The sequence below is a fragment of the Tursiops truncatus genome, chromosome X (genome assembly GCF_011762595.2).
Source record: "Tursiops truncatus isolate mTurTru1 chromosome X, mTurTru1.mat.Y, whole genome shotgun sequence".
NCBI classification, from domain to species: domain Eukaryota; kingdom Metazoa; phylum Chordata; class Mammalia; order Artiodactyla; family Delphinidae; genus Tursiops; species Tursiops truncatus.
The window spans coordinates 10,666,291-10,686,566 of NC_047055.1; the positions used below are offsets into that span (position 1 = coordinate 10,666,291).

The following is a 20,276-nucleotide window of genomic DNA, read 5'->3' on the forward strand; positions in this document are numbered from 1 at the left end:
GCTCCAAGAAAGGAGGATATAAAAAACTATACCTGGTACCCAACAAAGAGCACAGGTTCTGTTTGTACTGAAAGGAATAATTAAGTCTTAGACAATAACAAGGGACACAGGAGGTGGGGATTTAATCATTTGTTGAACATTCTAAGATCTTTGTCTTGCATTGTAGGAGGCTAGAGATACGGAATAACTTTGGAATTTGGTACAAAAATTATATAAGTTAAAAATTTAAAGATAACTACCAGAAATATAGATGTATAGTTTCTAAAGCAGAACAAAAATAAAAGTAAAGAAAAAAAGCTTTATCCTTCAACATAAATCAAGAAAGTTGGAAAAGTCAAATAAAATGTATGATAAGCAGAAAACATAAAATAAAAAGATGTAAATAATTCCAAATATACAATATAATGATAATGAATTTTGATTAAATTCATCTATTTGATAAGAAAGATAATTATATTAGAATCTAAAAATCCAGCTATTTACTGCTTATGAGAAATGCACTTAAAAGCAAAACAGGAAACGAGAAAGATTGAAATAATTAGCGATATAAAAAGATATGCCAGGAAAATACTAACCAAATCAGGCTGGTATACCAATGTTAATACCAGAATATATTGAATTTAAAGTATAAAACATTGATAAATATAAGTAAGTACACGTCAACATGATAAAAATCATAATCCACCTAAATTGAACTTGTAGGAACTGGACAATGTAGCCTGAAAATATATGAAGCAAAATTTGATGAAAACACAAAAAGAAATCAATAGGGTCGATTTTTAAAATAATTTTCTCTTCAAAACTGAAAAATACAAAAATCAAATGACAAAAATCATTTGAACAATTCCATTATTATGCTTGATTGAATTTGTGTGTGTGTTTGTGTGTGTGTGTAAAAAGAGACAGAGAGGGGAAGAGAGAAAGGGGGAAGAAGGAGAGAGAATTTTTACCTGCACACAATGAACATTTACGAAAATTAACTATGTACTAGGTCAGGGGTCTGTAAACTTTTTCTGCAAAGAGCTGCCAGATATCTAGTAAATATTTAAGGCTTTGTGAGTTTTAAGGTCTCTTTCACAAGTGTTCAACAAGGAGAGCCGTTTTGAGAAGGCAGACTCATTACCAGGTGGCAGGCTCATTGACTATGGTCCTAGAAACAGCTTTGTCCCACTATGGACTTGGCTACAGCCTCATCTGGCCTTGATCCTGCCACCAGTACCATCTGCCAAGGGACCTAGGAGGAATCATGTATGTCTTTGCCACAAGTAACAGGCCTCCTGAACTCATTTCAAAAGCAGATCCTGAAATGGCCCTGTAAGTTGGCACCAGCCCCTCTCAGCCATAGTTGGGAGCAGTTCTGTCAACCCAGGTACCTGGAAGGATACATGTTCCCCTATGCTCCAAAAGATAAATTCACCAAACTTAGTATGACTGCAAATCCTGAAGTAGCCCTATGATTTGGCTCCAGGCCAGCTCTGGTGCAATCCAGGGGAAATCTCATCTGCCCAGGAACCCAGCAGGATGCACAACAGCCCATGGCCCCAAAGAGAGTCCTAAAGACCTCAGTCTCCATTGAAAACTCTGAAGAAGCCCTGTATTGGCAGGAGGCATCACATTTACTGATTTTAAACTATATTGCAAAGCCACAGAAATCAAAACAATATGGCACTGGCATAAAAACAGACACATAGACCAAAGACACAGAATAGAAACCCCAGAAATAAACCCATACATATACAATCATATACAGTCAACTAATTGCCATTGACAAGGATACCAAGAATATACAATGGGGAGAGGATAGTTCTTCAATACGTGGTACTGGCTGTGAAGACTGAATATCCATATGCATAAGAATGAAACTGAACCCTTGTCCTACATCATAGACAAAAATCAACTTAAAATGGATTATGTAAGACCTGAAACCATAAAACTCCCAGGAAAAAAATAGGGAAAAACCTCTTTGGCATGGGTCTTGGCAACGATTTTTTAAATATGACATCAAAAGCACAGGCAACAAAAACAAAAATAAGTAAGTGGGACTACATGAAACTAAAAAGTCTCTGTGCAGCAAAGGAAACAGTAAAATAAAGGGCAGTAAACAGTAAAATAAAGGGCAACCTATGGAATGGGAGAAAATATTTGCAAACCATATATATGATAAGAAGTTAATATCCAGAAAATATCAGGAACTCATACAACTCAATAGCAAAAATAATACTATTACTACCACTAATAATAATAAACAATATTTTTAAATGATGAAGAGGCTAAATAGAAAATTTTCAAAAGAAAACATACAAATGGCCAACAGGTACATGAAAACATGCTCAAAATCATTAATCATCAGGGAAATGCAAATGAAAACAAGGAGATATTACCTCACACCTGTTAGAATGGCTATTATCAAAAAGACAAGACATAACAAGTATTGCCCAAGGGTATGGAGAAAAGGGATCCCTTGTACATTGTTGGTGTGAATGTAAGTTTGTATAGCCATATGAAAAACAGTATGGAGGGTCCTCAAAAAATTAAAAATAGAACAGCAATCCCACTTATGGGTATATACCCAAAGGAAATGAAACCAGTATGTCAAAGAGATATTTGCACCCCCATATGTATTGCAGCATTATTCACAATAGCCAAGATATGGAAACAACCTAAATGTCCATCAAGGGATGAATGGATAATAAAAACTATATATATATTTATATGTTATATTTGTCTATATAAATAAATATAGATAATATTTTTTAAGAATTTTTTTATTTTATATTTTTATTGAATGAAAGATTTTTAAATTCTATGGAGCACTACAATTTTCAAAAGTTTCACACACATGATTTCATATACTCCCATAATAACCCTTTTTCTATCCCCTACCCCTATATTGCTCCTCCCACCTTCCCTCTTCCCACAGGTAACCACTAGTTTGTTCTCTGAGAGTCTGCTTCTTTTTTTTGTTTTATTCACTAGTTTGTCGTAGTTTTTAGATTCTACATATAAGTGATATCATACAGTATTTGTCTTTCTCTGTCTGACTTATTTCACTTAGTATAATGCACTCCAATTCCATCCATGTTACAGCAAATGGCAAAATTTCATAATTCTTTATGGCTGAGTAGTATTCCGTGTGTGTACACATACCACAGCTTCTCCATTCATCTGTTGATGGACACTTAGATTATTTTCACGTCTTGGCAATTGTAAATAATGTTGCTATGAAAACTGGGGTGCATGTATCTTGTACCTGATAACCATTCAGCCACAAGACAGAAATGAGCTCAAGTGGAAAAGAGAAGAATTAACCAGACAAATTCATCCAAGATCATCCAAACCCTAAGTGATGTGTATTAACAAAGGTTTAATTTTTATACCATTATTTTATGAGGTAGCTTGTTGCACAGCATCACTGTGTCAATAGACAACTGACACAGAAATTGGTATCAAAGTGATATACTGGCACTATTTATAAAACTTACAATAAGGGGCTGTCAGTGAAAACAGCAGAGTTATAAACTCTGAAAATTATCTCCTCCATAAAAGCAACAAAAATGCTGACAACATTATCAAAATCAATGTTTTCACTACTATGTAATTTAACCAAAGGCTCGTAGCAATTGAGAGTATTTATTGAGAAAAAAAACAACTAAATCAGGGAATTAACAGTTAGCTTTTTGCATTATAACTTTCTGTATTCACACCACCTCTGCTCCAACTCCATGATATTCATGAAAAATAGCAGTCCACAATCACAATGAAAATGAGTGTCCTAGCAGTCACTGGAGAGAACAGAACAGAATTAGAGATCTGTTATGGACTGAAGGAATTAAAACTTGTACACTAGAAAATATCTACCTATCACAAAAGAAAGCAGTAACAGGAGAATAAAAGAACAGAAATGAAATTACATACAGAAAACAAACAGCAGTTATGGCAGACTAAATCCTACCTTATCAGTGATTGTGTTAAATGTAAATAGGTTAAACACACCAATTAAAAGGCAGAAGTTGGAAGAAATAATTTTCAAAAACCCATAATTGAATCACTTACTGTCTACAAAAGACACGTATTAAATCCAAAGAAACAAAGTTGAGTTGAATGTAGAAGTGAAAATATACACAATGTAAAAAATGACTAAAAAAGAACTGGAATATATATACTAATGTCAGACAAAATAGACTCTAGAGAAAAATTGTTACTGAAGATAAAAATGGACATTTTATAATGATATAAGGGTCAATCCATGAAGAAGACATAAGGATTAAAATATATATGCACCAAAAGAAAGCCTGATAATAGATAAAGCAAAAACTGACAGAATTGGAGAAATAGACAACACAACAACAGTAGTTAGATATCAATGTCCTTTATAAATGCTGTCCCCCAAATCCTCAACAAAATGCTAGCAAACCAAGTATATAAAATGATTATATACTATGACCAAGTGGGATTCATCCCAGGAAGGAAAAGGTAGCTAAACATATGAAAAATCAAAGAACAAAGTAAAAAAATATATATCATCTCAATAAGGCAGAAAAAAAACATTTGGTAAAGCTAAATACCCCTTCCTAATAAAAATATTCAACAAACTAGGGATAGAAGGGAGCTTCCTCAACATGATTAAAGGCATCTATGAAATCTCACAGCTAACTTCAATCATATTTACTGACAAAATCCTGAAAAATGTCCCCCTAAGATTAGAAACAAAGCAAGGATGTTTGCTCTTTCCACTTCTATTCAACATTGTAATAGAAGTTCTAAGCAGGACAAATAGGCAAGAAAAAGAAATAAAAAGCATCCAGATTTTCTAAAAAAATTAAAATTTTCTCTATTTGCATATAGATCGTGCATACAGAAAATTCTAAGAAGCCTGGAAAGAAACTATTATAGCTATTAAGTTCAGCAAGGTTTCAGGGTATAAGATCAATGCACAAAAATCAGTTGTACTGGTATACATCAGCAGTGAGCAACCTAAAATGAAAATAAGAAAACAATTCTATATACAATAGCATCAAAAAGATAAAACACTTAGGAATAAATTTAACAAAAGTCTAAGAGTTATACACTGAAAACTACAAGATATGTTGAAATAAATTACACACCTAAATAAACGGAAATATATCCTGTGTTCATGGATTCAAAAAGTAATCATTAAGACGGTAATACTTCAAAAATTGATCTATAGACTCATTGAAACCCCTATCAAAATTTCAGCTATCTTTTTAGCAGAAATTGATAAGCTGATCCTAAAATTCTTATGGAAAGGCAAAGAAGCAAGAAAAAGGAAAAGAAAGTTGGAAGGGACACTTTCCTATTTCAAAACTTACTCTAAAGCTACAGTAATCAAGACTGTGTGTTATTGTCATAAATATAGTCATATAGATCAATGGAATAAAATTGAGAGTCCAGAAATAAACCTATACCAATTTATGGTCAATTGATTTTCAAGAAGAGTGGCAAGTTAATTCAATGAAAAGAGCATAGTCTCTTCAATAAATGTTTTGAGACAACAGGATATCCCATGCAAATTTATTAATTTGGACCAGCTTACCAAACAGCTTACAGAAAAAAAAAGACTCACACACACACACACACACACACACACACACACACACACACACCTCTGAATATTAAGGAAAAGCCCTATTATCCTTGACTACTTCCCCTGCACCTTTTCCATCCAGACAGCCCACAAATATTTGGCCCAGGAAAACCTTTCTTCATTCAAAGATGTGCTCAAAAACCACCAGGCCCAAATCTATAAAATGGATACTATGAGAAATAAAAAGGAATGGAACAGAGAAAAATTAATATCACATGAAGAATACTCACTGTTAAAGGTTGTCACAGAGGCGATTCACCAACTTCTATGTTCCATATTGGCTTCTGAGGTTATTCGGACCAACTCCTCCAAGGAAACAATTCTGGATGGAGGGAACATGAATAGTATTAAAAACTGGCAGGCTAGCTGAGCCTCCGTAGCTCTGGGGTTAGAACAGTGGTCTCGTAATAACTGGTAGGCTGGGAAGGAACTATCAGCCTCATATGAAGAGAGACTGTAAAGGAGGCCCAGAGCCTGCCTAAGCAAAAGAATTTAATAGCAGACTCTCTCCAGATGGATTTGAGATCTCATAGGACTATATCTTCATAGTAAGGGTAAAACAAAAGTAAACCCATTTCCATCTCCAATCTCAAGGAACTTCAGCAAAGGTTGTCTTGGTACTGAGCAGAGCAAGGAGTGAAACAGCAAGAATATGTATCCCTGATAACTCATAGCTGTAGTCTGGCTGTCATATATGTTTGTAGTTCAGTTCCACATTGCTTGAGTACTACAGGAAAACTCAAGATAGGAATTGGGGAGTGGGGGGCAGTTATCCCAGATTATCAGTGATCCCAGGCACACAGCAGAAGCAGGCTTCATACTAAACCTTTCACATTTGGGATTTTACTATTTGTTTCCTGAATAAGAGTGGACTTCAATTTTAATATCTTTTTCATACTTTGTGTGAGCTTGGTATCAAAGTTCTGCTAGCCTCATAAAATAAACTTAGGATGTTTCCTCTTTTTTATTTTTTAGAATTCTTCATATAAATTGGAATGCTCTATTTGGAAAAAAAAATGCAGGTCTAGTGTTTTATCTGTTAGACCAGTTTTAATTAATTCTTCATTTCCTTTAATGTTTATGACTATTAGATTATATATTTCTTCTTGTATCACTCTAAGTTATATATTTATAAATCTGTCCATTTGATCTAATTTTTCAAATTTTGGGTATAAAGTGTTTAGTATATTCTCCTATTAGCTTCTTTTTTTTTTTTTTTTTGAGGTACACGGGCCTCTCACTGTTGTGGCCTCTCCCGTTGCCGAGCACAGGCTCCGGGCGCGCAGGCTCAGCGGCCATGGCTCACGGGCCCAGCCGCTCCGCGGCACGTGGGATCTTCCCGGACCGGGGCACGAACCCGTGTCCCCTGCATCAGCAGGCGGACTCTCAACCACTGCGCCACCAGGGAAGCCCTCTTATTAGCTTCTTAATCTATATCGTATCCATAGTTATGTACCCCTTTTAATTCTTAATCTTATTTGTGCTTTCTTTTTTTCCTTAATCCATCTTGCCTGGGGTTTGTCTATTTCATTATTTTTTTCAAAGAATGAAACTTTGGCTTTATTGATTCTATTTCATTTTATTAATTTCCACTGCATCATTATTATCACTTCACCTTAGTTTTTCAGAATTGATTGTGTTGTTTCTTTTTTAATTCTTAAGGTAGATACCTAGCACATTAATTTTCAAGTTTTTCTTCTTTTCTAGTATAAACATTTAAGCCTATAAATTCTTATTGAAACACCACTTTCGTTGCTAATCACAAGTTTAATCCCTAATATTTTCAAAATCATTAAGTTCTAATTATTCCATTATGATAATCCATGAATTGTTGAGAAGTACGCATTTATGTTGATTTTGTTATCAAATTCCAACTTAATTGTACTTTGATTTCCACTAGTTTTCAATCACAATCTTTTTACTAGTTGTCTAAATCTCCTCCCAAGACTTTAGTCACATCAATCGCTCTATCATCTTGAGGAACACTCTCCTGGAGCCTACTGACCTGCAAGAATCTTGACAGACTGCCCTCTATGTCAGGTTCAAACCTGTCATCCCAAGATCTCCCTTCACTGTTCTAGGGATTTCATTTATCTCTCCTACACTGTGCCTCCTATTTTCTGCATCCCACATCTTCCTCTTTCTTGGTTTAATTCTTTCTTTTGGTGGAGAAAAATCTCCAGTAGCTTCCTGAGAAAAGCACACAGGAGGTTAAATTTTTGAGAGCTCGTATGTCTGACAGTATGTTTTACATATATATTTAATTAGTTTATATATGTCCAGAATCATTTTCCTTACAAATTTTTAAAGCATCATTCCATTGCTTTGTTTTATATTGATGATGTTGAAAATTCTTAAGCCATTCTGATTTTATTTTTAATCCTCTGGAAATCTGTACAATTTTCTCTTTGTTCCCAGTGTTCTGAAATTTCACACTGATGTATCTTGGCATGAGTCTATTTTCATCTATTTTTGTGGGTGCTAGTCTTTTAATATATAAATGAACATCTTTAAGTTCTACAGATTTTTCTTGAATTATTTTGCTGACATTTTCCCCCCTCCATTTTATGTATTTTCTTCTTTCTAGAACTCATATAATTAAAATATTTGAGAAAATTTTCTAGGAGAAGAAAAGATAGCTACACTGATTCTGAGCTTCAACTTTCTCCCCAGTTATAGAAAAATGAACATATGTATACAGAGTTTTGGGATTAAAGATGAATAAATCATTGCCCCTGCCTTCAATGAGCTCCCAGTCCAAAGGGAGAGAAGTAAAAATGATGTAGAAAAAGGGTATTTAAAGTGCTATGGGAAGCCACAAAAAGGACAGAGTAACTGTGACAGGAAACTTGGTTGGGGCAGTTGGAGACTAGGAAGTCTCAGAATGTGCTTCTACTGTGTCACATCTGAGCATAAGCAAGAAGAATGGATCTTAATCTTTGAGAAGTCACAGACCTTTGGGGGGATGTAATGAAATCTATGACACTTCTTCCAATAAAAATACATGTAACACACATACACACACATGTATATTTTGCTCCCTAACTCAGAATGTGCAGTGTTAAGAGCTCTTGGTATAGAAGGATGTATAGACAAGAAGAGGAAGAAAGTCCATACAGAGGAAACAGAATGTCAAAATCCTGCAGACATGAAAATCCTGTGCATTATTGGAGTGGAGGAAACTGTAACATAATTGAGTATGATTGGAGCATAAGCTGTAAAGAGAGTCAGACATGTCATAAGATGAAAACAGAAGATACATAAGAAGATAAACACGGATAAAGCATGAAGTACCTCAAATGTCAGTCAGGTACTCTGTTTACTCAGAGACTATACCATGATTGAGAGAGCTTACACAGGGCATGTCAATCCTCCCCTAACTGCTAAAAAATATAACTGGAAGAGCTAGTGCCCAGTGGAATACTAATTGATATTCCATGAGTGTGGAGTTTCACTGGCATTCACTGTAGGTGTTGAGTGTGCACTACTCACTTCTCAAGCTTACAGCTTTATGAGAGAAAAAAATGTTAGAATGAAATCAAAAGCCCCTGAATATCAATTATTTTACTCCTTAATAATGTACAGCAGAATGTCAGTCTTCAATAAACTGTAATGGTTCTCAACACTAGCAGCAAATTAGATTTACCTGGGGAAATTTCAAAAACGATACCATGCCTGAGGTCCACCCCAAACTAAATAAATTAGAATATGTGGGGTGTAGCCTGGGCCTCTGAATTTTTTGAAGCTCTCCAGATAACTTTAATGTGCAACTGGAATGGAGAACTACTATGTTAAGAAAAACACCCCACAAAAGCAAATTCCTACCTACTAGTCTAGTCTTAATTCTTTCTTTTATTTTTTTAACATCTTTATTGGAGTATAATTGCATTAAAATGAACTGTTAGTTTCTACTTTACAACAAAGTGAATCACTTATACATATACATATAAACCCATATCTCTTCCCTCTTGCGTCTCCCTCCCTCCCACCCTCCCTATCCCACCCCTCCAGGTGGTCACAAAGCACCGAGTTGATCTCCCTGTGCTATGCGGCTGCTTCCCACTAGCTATCTATTTTACGTTTGGTAGTGTATATATGTCCATGCCACTCTCTCACTTTGTCCCAGCTTACCCTTCCCCCTCCCCATATCCTCAAGTCCATTCTCTAGTAGGTCTGTGTCTTTATTCCTGCCCTGCCCCTAGGTTCTTCATGACATTTTTTTTTTCTTAGATTCCATATATATGTGTTAGCATATGGTATTTGTTTTTTTATTTCTGACTTACTTCACTCTGTATGACAGACTCTAGGTCCATCCACCTCTCTACAAATAACTCAATTTCGTTTTTTTTTAATGGCTGAGTAATATTCCGTTGTATATATGTGCCACATCTTCTTTATCCATTCATCTGTCAATGGACACTTAGGTTGCTTCCATGTCCTGGCTACTGTAAACAGAGCTGCAATGAACATTGTGGTACATGACTTTTTTTGAATTATGCTTTTCTCGGGGTATATGCCCAGTAGTGGGATTGCTGGGTCATATGGTAGTTCTATTTGTAGTTTTTTAAGGAACCTCCATACTGTTTTCCATAGTAGCTGTATCAATTTACATTCCCACCAACAGTGCAAGAGGGTTCCCTTTTCTCCACACCCTCTCCAGCATTTATTGTTTGTAGATCTTTTGATGATGGCCATTCTGACTGGAGTGAGGTGATACCTCATTGTAGTATTGATCTGCATTTCTCTAATGATTAATGATGTTGAGCATTCTTTCATGTGTTTGTTGGCAGTCTGTACATCCTCTTTGGAGAAATGTCTATTTAGGTCTTCTGCCCATTTTTCGATTGGGTTGTTTGTTTTTTTCATACTGAGCTGCATGAGCTGCTTGTAAATTTTGGAGATTAATCCTTTGTCAGTTGCTTCATTTGCAAATATTTGCTCCTATTCTGAGGGTTGTCTTTTGGTCTTGTTTACGGTTTCCTTTGCTGTGCAAAAGCTTTTAAGTTTCATTAGGTCCCATTTGTTTATTTTTGTTTTTATTTCCATTTCTCTAGGAGACGGGTCAAAAAGGATCTTGCTGTGATTTATGTCATAGAGTGTTCTGCCTATGTTTTCCTCTAAGAGTTTGATAGTGTCTGGCCTTACATTTAGGTCTTTAATCCATCTGGAGTTTATTTTTGTGTATGGTGTTAGGGAGTGTTCTAATTTCATTCTTTTACATGTAGCTGTCCAGTTTTCCCAGCACCACATATTGAAGAGGCTGTCTTTTCTTCATTGTATAATGTTGTCTACTTTATCAAAAATAAAGTGACCATATGTGCGTGGGTTTATCTCTGGGCTTTCTATCCTGTTCCATTGATCTATATTTCTGTTTTTGTGCCAGTACAATACTGTCTTGATTACTGTAGCTTTGTAGTATAGTTTGAAGTCAGGGAGCCTGATTCCTCCAGCTCCATTTTTCTTTCTCAAGATTGCTTTGGCTATTCGGGGTCTTTTGTGTTTCCATACAAATTGTGAAATTTTTGGTTCTAGTTCTGTGAAAAATGCCAGTGGTAGTTTGATAGGAATTGCATTGAATATGTATATTGCTTTGGGTAGTAGAGTCATTTTCACAATGTTAATTCTTCCAATCTAAGAACATGGTATATCTCTCCATCTATTTGTATTATCTTTAATTTCTTTCACCAGTGTCTTATAATTTTCTGCATACAGGTCTTTTGTCTCCTTAGGTAGGTTTATTCCTAGGTATTTTATTCTTTTTGTTACAATGGTAAATGGGAGTGTTTCCTTAATTTCTCTTTCAGATTTATCACCATTAGTGTATAGTAATGCCAGAGATTTCTGTGCATTAATTTTGTATCCTGCTACTTTACCAAATTCATTGATTAGCTCTAGTAGTTTTCTGGTAGCATCTTTAGGATTCTCTATGTATAATATCATGTCATCTGCAAACAGTGACAGCTTTACTTCTTTTCCGATTTGGATTCTTTTTATTTATTTTTCTTCTCTGATTGCTGTGGCTAAAACTTCCAAAACAATGTTGAATAATAGTGGTGAGAGTGGGCAACCTTGTCTTGTTCCTGATCTTAGTGGAAATGGTTTCAGTTTTTCACCATTAAGGACGATGTTGGCTGTGGGTTTGTCATATATGGCCTTTATTATGTTGAGGTAAGTTCCCTCTATGCATACTTTCTGGAGGGTTTTTATCAAAAATGGGGGTTGAATTTTGTCAAAAGCTTTCTTAGTCTTAATTCTATTACAGTGTTTCCATGCAGCATTATACAACTCAAAAATAATGTTTTTAAAAAAATTAAGTATATGTTTGGGCCATTTGAATTCCTTTGCTAAGCTACCAAGAATGTCACATTAGGGACTATAGGGGTCTTGAAGGGAGTCTGAACAGTATGCTTGGGGATCAATATCAGGACCTGCAGGCAGCCAGTCTCTGCTGGAAATGTTCACAGTGTGCTTTTTCACATTTTACAGTTTCATCTCCTTAGTGTGCTGCCTGAGGCTATGGCTCTCTTCATAGCTTACAGATCTGTCTGGCAAAAAGGCTACATGCATCAACAGTTTTTGCTAAGGGTCTTGTGATTATTGGATGGGCTTTTAGTTGGACAGTTTCTGAGGAAAAGGTTTTTCCTATTTTGGCTAGGAAGCCACAAGGATTAGTTGTGCTAAAATATTTAACATTACCAGAGCTAATAAGCCATCCATTGCCTTAAACAAAATATACAGCATCAAATATTTTCATTTTAATTATACTTGAACACTTTATGGGTTTGCAATCAATTATTTCTTATATTCTGTACTCTGTTGAACCTGAACATAGAACTGCAAGAAGAGGGTCATGCAATGATTTATATAACAAATATTTATAGACCTTACTATGTATCAAGAAGTGTGCTAAGTTATGAGATTAGAAGACAGCATGTATCCACCCTCAAGGTGCTCTCATTCTACTGTAATGGTATAATAACTCCATATTGAGTCATAAAAGTTCCACAAGAGAGGTACATCAAAAAAACAAACAAACAAACGGTGAATCCATGAGATGTCATACTTATAGCTGAGAGAGGTTAGAGCCAGGTCTTCAAGGGACATAAATGCCAGGATAGAAAGTTTAGAAAAAACTCTCTAGACAAAAGGGGAGGTTTTGTTTTTGTTGTTTCTTTGCTTTTTTTTTTGTTTTTTTGCATAGAAAAATGATAAAGTCCAAGGCTCAGGAAGGTTATAAGGTTAACTGCAATATAGAGAATGGATTGAAGATTGGCAAGAGAAGAAGCAAAGTGAGTTATGGATTTTATTAAATAGTTTAAGTAAGAGGTGATGTTGAGCAAAGGAAATGGAAGTAAGGACTGAAAGAAGAGACAGATGTTAGGATCATTATAGAGATGAAGTATAAAGGACTTGGCATGCATTTTCAATTTGAGATTACTACATAAATTGTAGGACTATTAGCATTCATCTATCCCTTTAATCACTCAACAAATCTTTATTAGATAACTATTATGAATCAAGCACTGTGTTGTAGGTACATTCTGGAGGTACAGCAATGAATATAGCAATGAATGGTCCCTGCCTTCATATAGATTCATGTACTAGGAGAGACAAATAAGTAAAACACACAGTAATTAACAAAAAGTTATAAGTGCTGTGAAGGAAGTCTTGAGATGCTGAAAGAGAACATCAGGCAGTAGTGATTGATGGTTGTGGTGATGGACAGAACTACCTTATATTGGGCATTAAGTGAAGCCCTCTCTAAGGAAGTATTATATTTCAGAGGAGATCTGAAGGATAGTATCAGAAAGAGCAAGCATTGAAGAAGCAGGGAAATCAAATGTAAAGGTTCTGAAATGGGACAATCTTGTTACATTTCTGTGTTTGAAGAGGGAACTGCTGCTGTGTTTAATGAGGCTGCAAGTTGAGTAAGATGAAAATGGTAAACTGACCATTGTCTTAGTAGCACAGATGTTACTGTTGACCTTGGTGTAAGCAGTTCCCGCTGACTAAGGAAAAACACAAATTGGAGTGAATTGAAAAGTGAGTGGGAAGAAAGGAGGGAAGTGGATACAGTGTGTTTAGTTGAGGAAAGAAATGAGAGGGTAGCTGGAGGGGGACGTAGAACAGGTGAAGTTCTGGTTTGTTAAAGTGATATAAGAATTTAGATCCCATCTGTATACTGAGCTGGTAGAGAGGGAGAGAAAAGAAAACTGGGAGCAGGGGATAATGCCTTCTAGTACCTCCAGTTCACCCTCACCCTGTATCTGAGCTGGATAAATTACTCAAAGTTGATTCTTTCCAAAGTTGGGCTCTATTGGTAGAAAGATGAAGTAGGGAAGAGAAGGACATTGTAGACTGCACACGGAAGTAAAGGTATTAAGCACCACAGAGGAAGAGAAGGGTGTGGGAAAACTGAGATTCTGGTCACCTAACTGCATGCTGCCTAATTTCTAGTGTAGCTTCATGTCAGACCTGCGCCAAATTCCAAAAGAACAGAGATTGCTTCATTTGATCTAACCAAGTACTAAGTGGCAAGGTAGGGAGCATACGCTGCTCTTTCCCTACCTTTAAAAGCCAGTTTAGTGACCCCAGAATGTTATTCACCATTAAATACAATTTATAAAATATGTTGGAGAACCACCAATATTTTAATTTATCAACCAGGGACATTTTAGACATCCTACCATGTACATCCATTATCTCATGGAAGAAAGAATATTTTAGGACCAAAAAGTAGGAAGAACATAATATCAGGATTAAAAACAACAAATGCAGCTTCATAGAAAATTTCTCTACACTGTTTTCTTATTTTATTTCAAAGTGTGTCATGGACTGGTGAAAATACCATCCGAGTCTTGTGTCAGTATGGAAATTAGTGTTAGGAAATCACCGAACTGCATGACTTATAAAATCTCTTCCAATTCACATTCTATGATTCAGTCAATAGTAACGAAAAACTATCATATTTGAAGTAAAATAGTTTCTTTTTCATGTGCTATTCAATGATCTTATAAATAACTTTCCCCAAGTCACCTATGCAGTTCTCTCAGCCTTAGGGATCTAAAGCAATACTCTGCCATTCCCATCAGTTTCACACGCTCCTTCTCCCAAGTCTTCAGAAAGCCCAGGGCATTTACAATAAACACCTTTCTCAGCACAAGATAACAGCAGTTTCGACTGCTTTCAGTCAGCTTGAATGTTGAAGACCTCAGTAATCACACTCCACTCTTTACCAATCCAGAATCAAAAACACAGATTAATTTTCAAAGAACAGAAAGAAAAAACTGAAAGAAAAGAAAAAAAAAGATAAAGTTTCCTTGCTGAAAGAAGGACAGCAGGAAAGAAAGCTCACTGACTAGCTTATTTGGATATTTTTATTTCTAAGGTGTTCAAGTATCCAATATTTACAAGCACTCTTACAGCAAAATATTAAAATAGTATATCAAATAGGATATTTTAAAAGATGACTTAAGTTCTTACCGGTGAACTCAAAATACCAGAATTGTTACTCGCTTAATGAGAGCTCTGATCTGTGGGCATGTCCCTGATGACGCCTTTCTAATTCCACTAGTAAGGGCCTAGAGCAGTTTCTTCCACTGCAGGGTCTGCTTTATTGAATTCCCTGCCTGTCCTAATTCTATATATTTCCAATTAGCTGACCTTCAAAGCTGACGTTGGAGGAAGAAAATGTTTTCTGACAAGCTAACATTTTAAGGCTAATGGTTTTTAATAAGCAATTGAGTTTGCAGCATTCAGCTCTTGTTATGTTTTATTGGGTTTTGAGTTTTAATTTGGTATGTGCGTTTTGGCATGACTCCATGGCAGGTGCAATTTTAAAGATGGAATCAATAAGATTCACTGTGATGTATAATATGAGATTTCCAAGCTTAACTTTCAATACAAAATACTAGGCTTGGTTCTTTCCGGAGCCCTGCAAAGAAAATGTGTTGATTCCTTAGGACTTTGCTCACGGTAGTTTTTTGAAATCTTGTTCACACTACTCAAACGTCCAAATCTGCTCTCCTTTAAACAGCTCTCACTCAGGACCCTTGACCCTTGAAGAGATGAAGTTTACCTAGCAGGAGAGCCTAAGTACAGCTTTTCCTCTTTAAAATCTCTCTATTGCTTTCTAAAGTGTTGCTAAGTAAGAGGGACTTAATAAATCTTTGTTAAATGACTAGTTGAATGAATTTTTCCTCTGTTCCTTCTTCTCTGACTAAAAGCAAGAGAAACTCTTTCTTTCCAAGACTAACACCTCTTAATGGTATAGAATTTATCTGATTGCATCCCCTCCTGCCTTCCTCAAGACTTTGCTTCATCATGTATTCCCTCCTAGTCTAAGTATCTTTGATCTTGATTTCTCCATGAGTCACTTAGAGGCTTCCTGTAAACACAAACAGATGTCTCAAATTTGTCAAACTATGGTCTGAGGGAGAAAGGGAGTGGTGACTGGGATAGAGCACATGCCAGGGGGACTGTGTTGGGTGGCAATGTTCTATTGTTTGATATCTGAGTGGTAGATATAAAACCATATATGCCCACAAACTCATTTTGTGCTCTTTCTATATCTATGGTTTATTTAACAATAAAAGGGTTAAAAGGGAAAAAAATCACCTGAAGGGCAGGAGAATAATTAGAACTATTGATAATCAGCTTGAGAAAGTGAACAACTCTAATGACTAGACAGCAAATCCTTTTGCAAGTCAGCTAATTTCTAATGCTTTGTTTTCAACAAAATGGAAGAATGACTTGCAGCTGTCATATAATTATATATAATATATAATTTTAAATATATATAAAGTATATAATTTTGAGTACGTAGCTAACAAAGTTTTTAAAAATTAAGTGAAATTTCCATAAAAGAAAAACAACTCTACCATTTCCATATAATTATTTATGAGAACAAAGTCTCTTTAGAGCTTTCATCTGTAAAAACAAAAAATGAAGATAGAATTAATAATGAATTCTGTCTCATTCTAGCAATTAATAATAATCATCTATGTACAAGAGTGAATGGAGGGAGGTAGAAACAATTGCATGCATCTCATTAAGAAATGCATTTTCAACAAATGTTAACATTTTATGTTTGGTAATTAATTTCCAAAAAACTTTAATACCTTATTTTTAATCCATTGTATGCTAGTATTAATTGCAATTCTAAGTAAACTTAGAAGAAATTTAACACTAGAGCCTTATGTTCACTTGATATAAAAAATGTGTATATTTTTTTCTGAAATTAATTATCAGGTGATCCATAAAATGGCTTTTAAGTGTTAGAAAACAATGGCCTGCCATGAATGAAGCTTACAAATATAATGTTGAAGGGAAAAAAAGTAAGTCACAAAGAGTATACACTTCTCTTTATATAAAGTTGAAACACAGGCAAAACGAATCTATGTCAGGGATTGGCAAACTTTTCCTATAAAGGGACAGATAGTGAATATTTCAGATCTTGTGGGCCACACAGTCTCTGTCCCAACAACTTGATTCAGGCATTATGACAAGAAAAACACCAAACACAATACATAATCGAAGGTATGTGTCTGTGTTCCAGTAAAACTACAAAAAACAAATGGCAGGCCAGATTAGGCCTGTGAGCTGTAGGATGACAAACCCTGATCTATATTGTTTAGGGGGTGCACACACACATGCAGCCCTATAATGGTACTACAATACAGCTGAGGGAGAGGAAGAGTTACAATTGGCTAGAGATACAGGAGTAAAGTCTAGAATGACAGTAATATTTTGTTTCTTGACCTCAGTCCATTATTACAATGTTGCTCACTATACAAACATTTCTTAAATGTTATTTATATGTTTATGCCTTTTTCTGTGTATTACATTTCACAATACAATTTTAAAATAATTCTTCCATTTTATTACATATTGTTAAATGACACAACAAAAATCATATTAACTTATTTTATGCCAATAATGAATAAACGTACTCCTTTCTTTACACACTCAACAAAGCATATTGCTAGGCTTTGACCTAAAAATCTAAATTCTAGGAATTTATCCCAATAAACTAATTGAACAGGGAAAAACTATGTACAGTAGTACCCCCTTATTTGTGGGGGATACATTCCAAGACCCCCAGAGGATGCTTGAAACTGCAGATAATACTAAACCCCATATATATTACATTTTCTCCTATACCTACATATCTATGATAAAGTTTAATTTATAAATTAGGCACTGTAAGAGATATCTGAACTGCCAGCATCGCTACTCTTCTGCTCTGGGGTCATTATTGAATGAAATAAAGATTACTTGGACACAAGTATTGCTGATAATGAGCCAGTCAATCTGATACCTGAGCCAGCTACTAAATGACTCACAGGTGGAATCCACTGGACAAAGGGATGATTAATGTCCCGGGCAGGACTGAGCGGGATGGTGTGAAATTTCATCTTGCTACTCAGCATCGCACACAGGTAAAACTTATGGTTCAACTAACTGCTGAACAATCATCGACGGGAAGACACTGGAACTCACCATAAAACATACCCCACATCCAAAGACAAACGAGAAGCCACAATGAAATGGTAGGAGGGGCGCAATCACAATAAAATCAAAATCCATAACTGCTGGGTGGGTGGCTCACAAACTGGAGGACACTTATACCACAGAAGTCCACCCACTGCAGTGAAGGTTCTGAGCCCCAGGTTAGGCATCCCAACCTGGGGGTCCGGCAGGGGAGGAGGAATTCCTAGAGAATCAGACTTTGAAGGCTAGTGGGATTTGATTGCAGGACTTTGACAGGACTGGGGGGAACAGAGACTCCACTCTGGGAGGGCGCACACAAAGTAGTGTGAGCATCGGGACCCAGGGGAAGGAGCAGTGACCCCATAGGAGACTGAACCAGACCTACCTGCTAGTGTTGAAAGGTCTCCTGCAGAGGCGGGGGGTGGCTGTGTCTCACCGTGAGGACAAGGAAACTGGCAGCAGAAGTTCTGGGAAGTACTCCTTGGCATGAGTCCTCCCACAGTACACCATTAGCCCCACCAAAGAGCCAGGTAGGCTCCAGTGCTGGGTCACCTCAGGCCAAACAACCAACAGTGAGGGAACCCAGCCAAACCCATCAGCAGACAAGTGGATTAAACTTTTACTGAGCTCTGCCCACCACAGCAACACTCAGCTCTACCCACCACCAGTCCCTCCCATCAGGAAACTTGCACAAGCCTCTTAGATAGCCTCTTCCACCAGAGGGCAGACACCAGAAGTAAGAAAACTACAGTCCTGCAGCCTGTGGAACAAAAACCACATTCACAGAAAGATAGACAAGATGAAAAGGCAGAGGGCTATGTACCAGATGAAGGAACAAGATAAAACCCCAGAAAAACAGCTAAATGAAGTGGAGATAGGCAACCTCCCAGAAAAAGAAGTCAGAATAATGATAGTGAAGATGATCTAGGACCTCAGAAAAAGAATGGAGGCAAAGATCGAGAAGATGCAAGAAATGTTAAACAAAGACATAGAAGAATTAACGAAAAAACAGAGATGAACAATACAATAACTGAAATGAAAAATACACTAGAAGGAATCAATAGCAGAATAACTGAGGCAGAAGAACGGATAAGTGACCTGGAAGACAGAATAGTAGAATTCACTACCATGGAACAGAATAAAGAAAAAAGAATGAAAAGAAATGAAGACAGGCTAAGAGACCTCTGGGACAACATTAAACAAAACAACATTCGCATTATGGGGGTCCCAGAAGGAGAAGAGAGAGAGAACGGACCCAAGAAAATATCTGAAGAGGTTATAGTCAAACACTTCCCTAACATGGGAAAGGAAATAGCCACGCAAGTCCAGGAAGTGCAAAGAGTCCCAGGTAGGATAAACCCAAGAAGAAACATGCTGAGACACATAGTAATCAACCTGACAAAAATTAAAGGCAAAGAAAAATTATTGAAAGCAACAAGGGAAAAACAACAAATAACATACAAGGGAACTCCATAAGGTTAACAGCTGATTTCTCAGCAGAAACTCTAAAAGCCAGAAGGGAGTGGCTTGATATATTTAAAGTGATGAAAGGGAAAAGCCTACAACCAAGATTACTCTACCCGGCAAGGATCTCATTCAGATTCGACAGAGAAATAAAAACCTTTACAGAAAAGCAAAAGCTAAGAGAATTCAGCACAACCAAACCAGCTTTACAACAAATGCAAAAGGAACTTCCCTAAGTGGGAAACACAAGAGAAGAAAAGGACCTACAAAAACAAACGCATAACAATTTTAAAAAATATAATAGGAACATACATTTCGATAACCACCTTAAACGTGAATGGAATAAATGCTCCAACCAAAAGACACAGGCTCGCTGAATGGATACAAAAACAATACCCATATATATGCTGTCTATAAGAGACCCACTTCAGACCTAGGGACGCATACAGGCTGAAAGTGAGGGGATAGAAAAAGATATTCCATGTCAACGGAAATCAAAAGAAAACTGGAGTAGCAATACTCATATCAGATAAAATAGACTTTAAAATACAGAATGTTACAAGAGACAAAAAAGGACACTACATAATGATCAAGGGATCAATCCAAAAAGAAGATATAACAATTATAAATATATATGCACCCAACATAGGAGCACCTCAATAAATAAGGCAACTGCTAACAGCTATAAAAGAGGAAATCGACAGTAACACAATAA

General features: G+C 36.2%; 1 long non-coding RNA gene across 1 annotated transcript in view; it reads right to left on the reverse strand.

Annotated features, from left to right (window-relative positions):
- The window catches only part of LOC141277555 (uncharacterized), a 270,298-nt gene that overhangs the window by 194,650 nt on the left and 55,372 nt on the right, over window positions 1–20,276 (reverse strand). Inside the window, exon 2 of the long non-coding RNA XR_012329128.1 lies at window positions 5,836–5,927. This is a non-coding gene — a long non-coding RNA (uncharacterized lncRNA). The remainder of the gene's footprint in view (window positions 1–5,835; window positions 5,928–20,276) is intronic.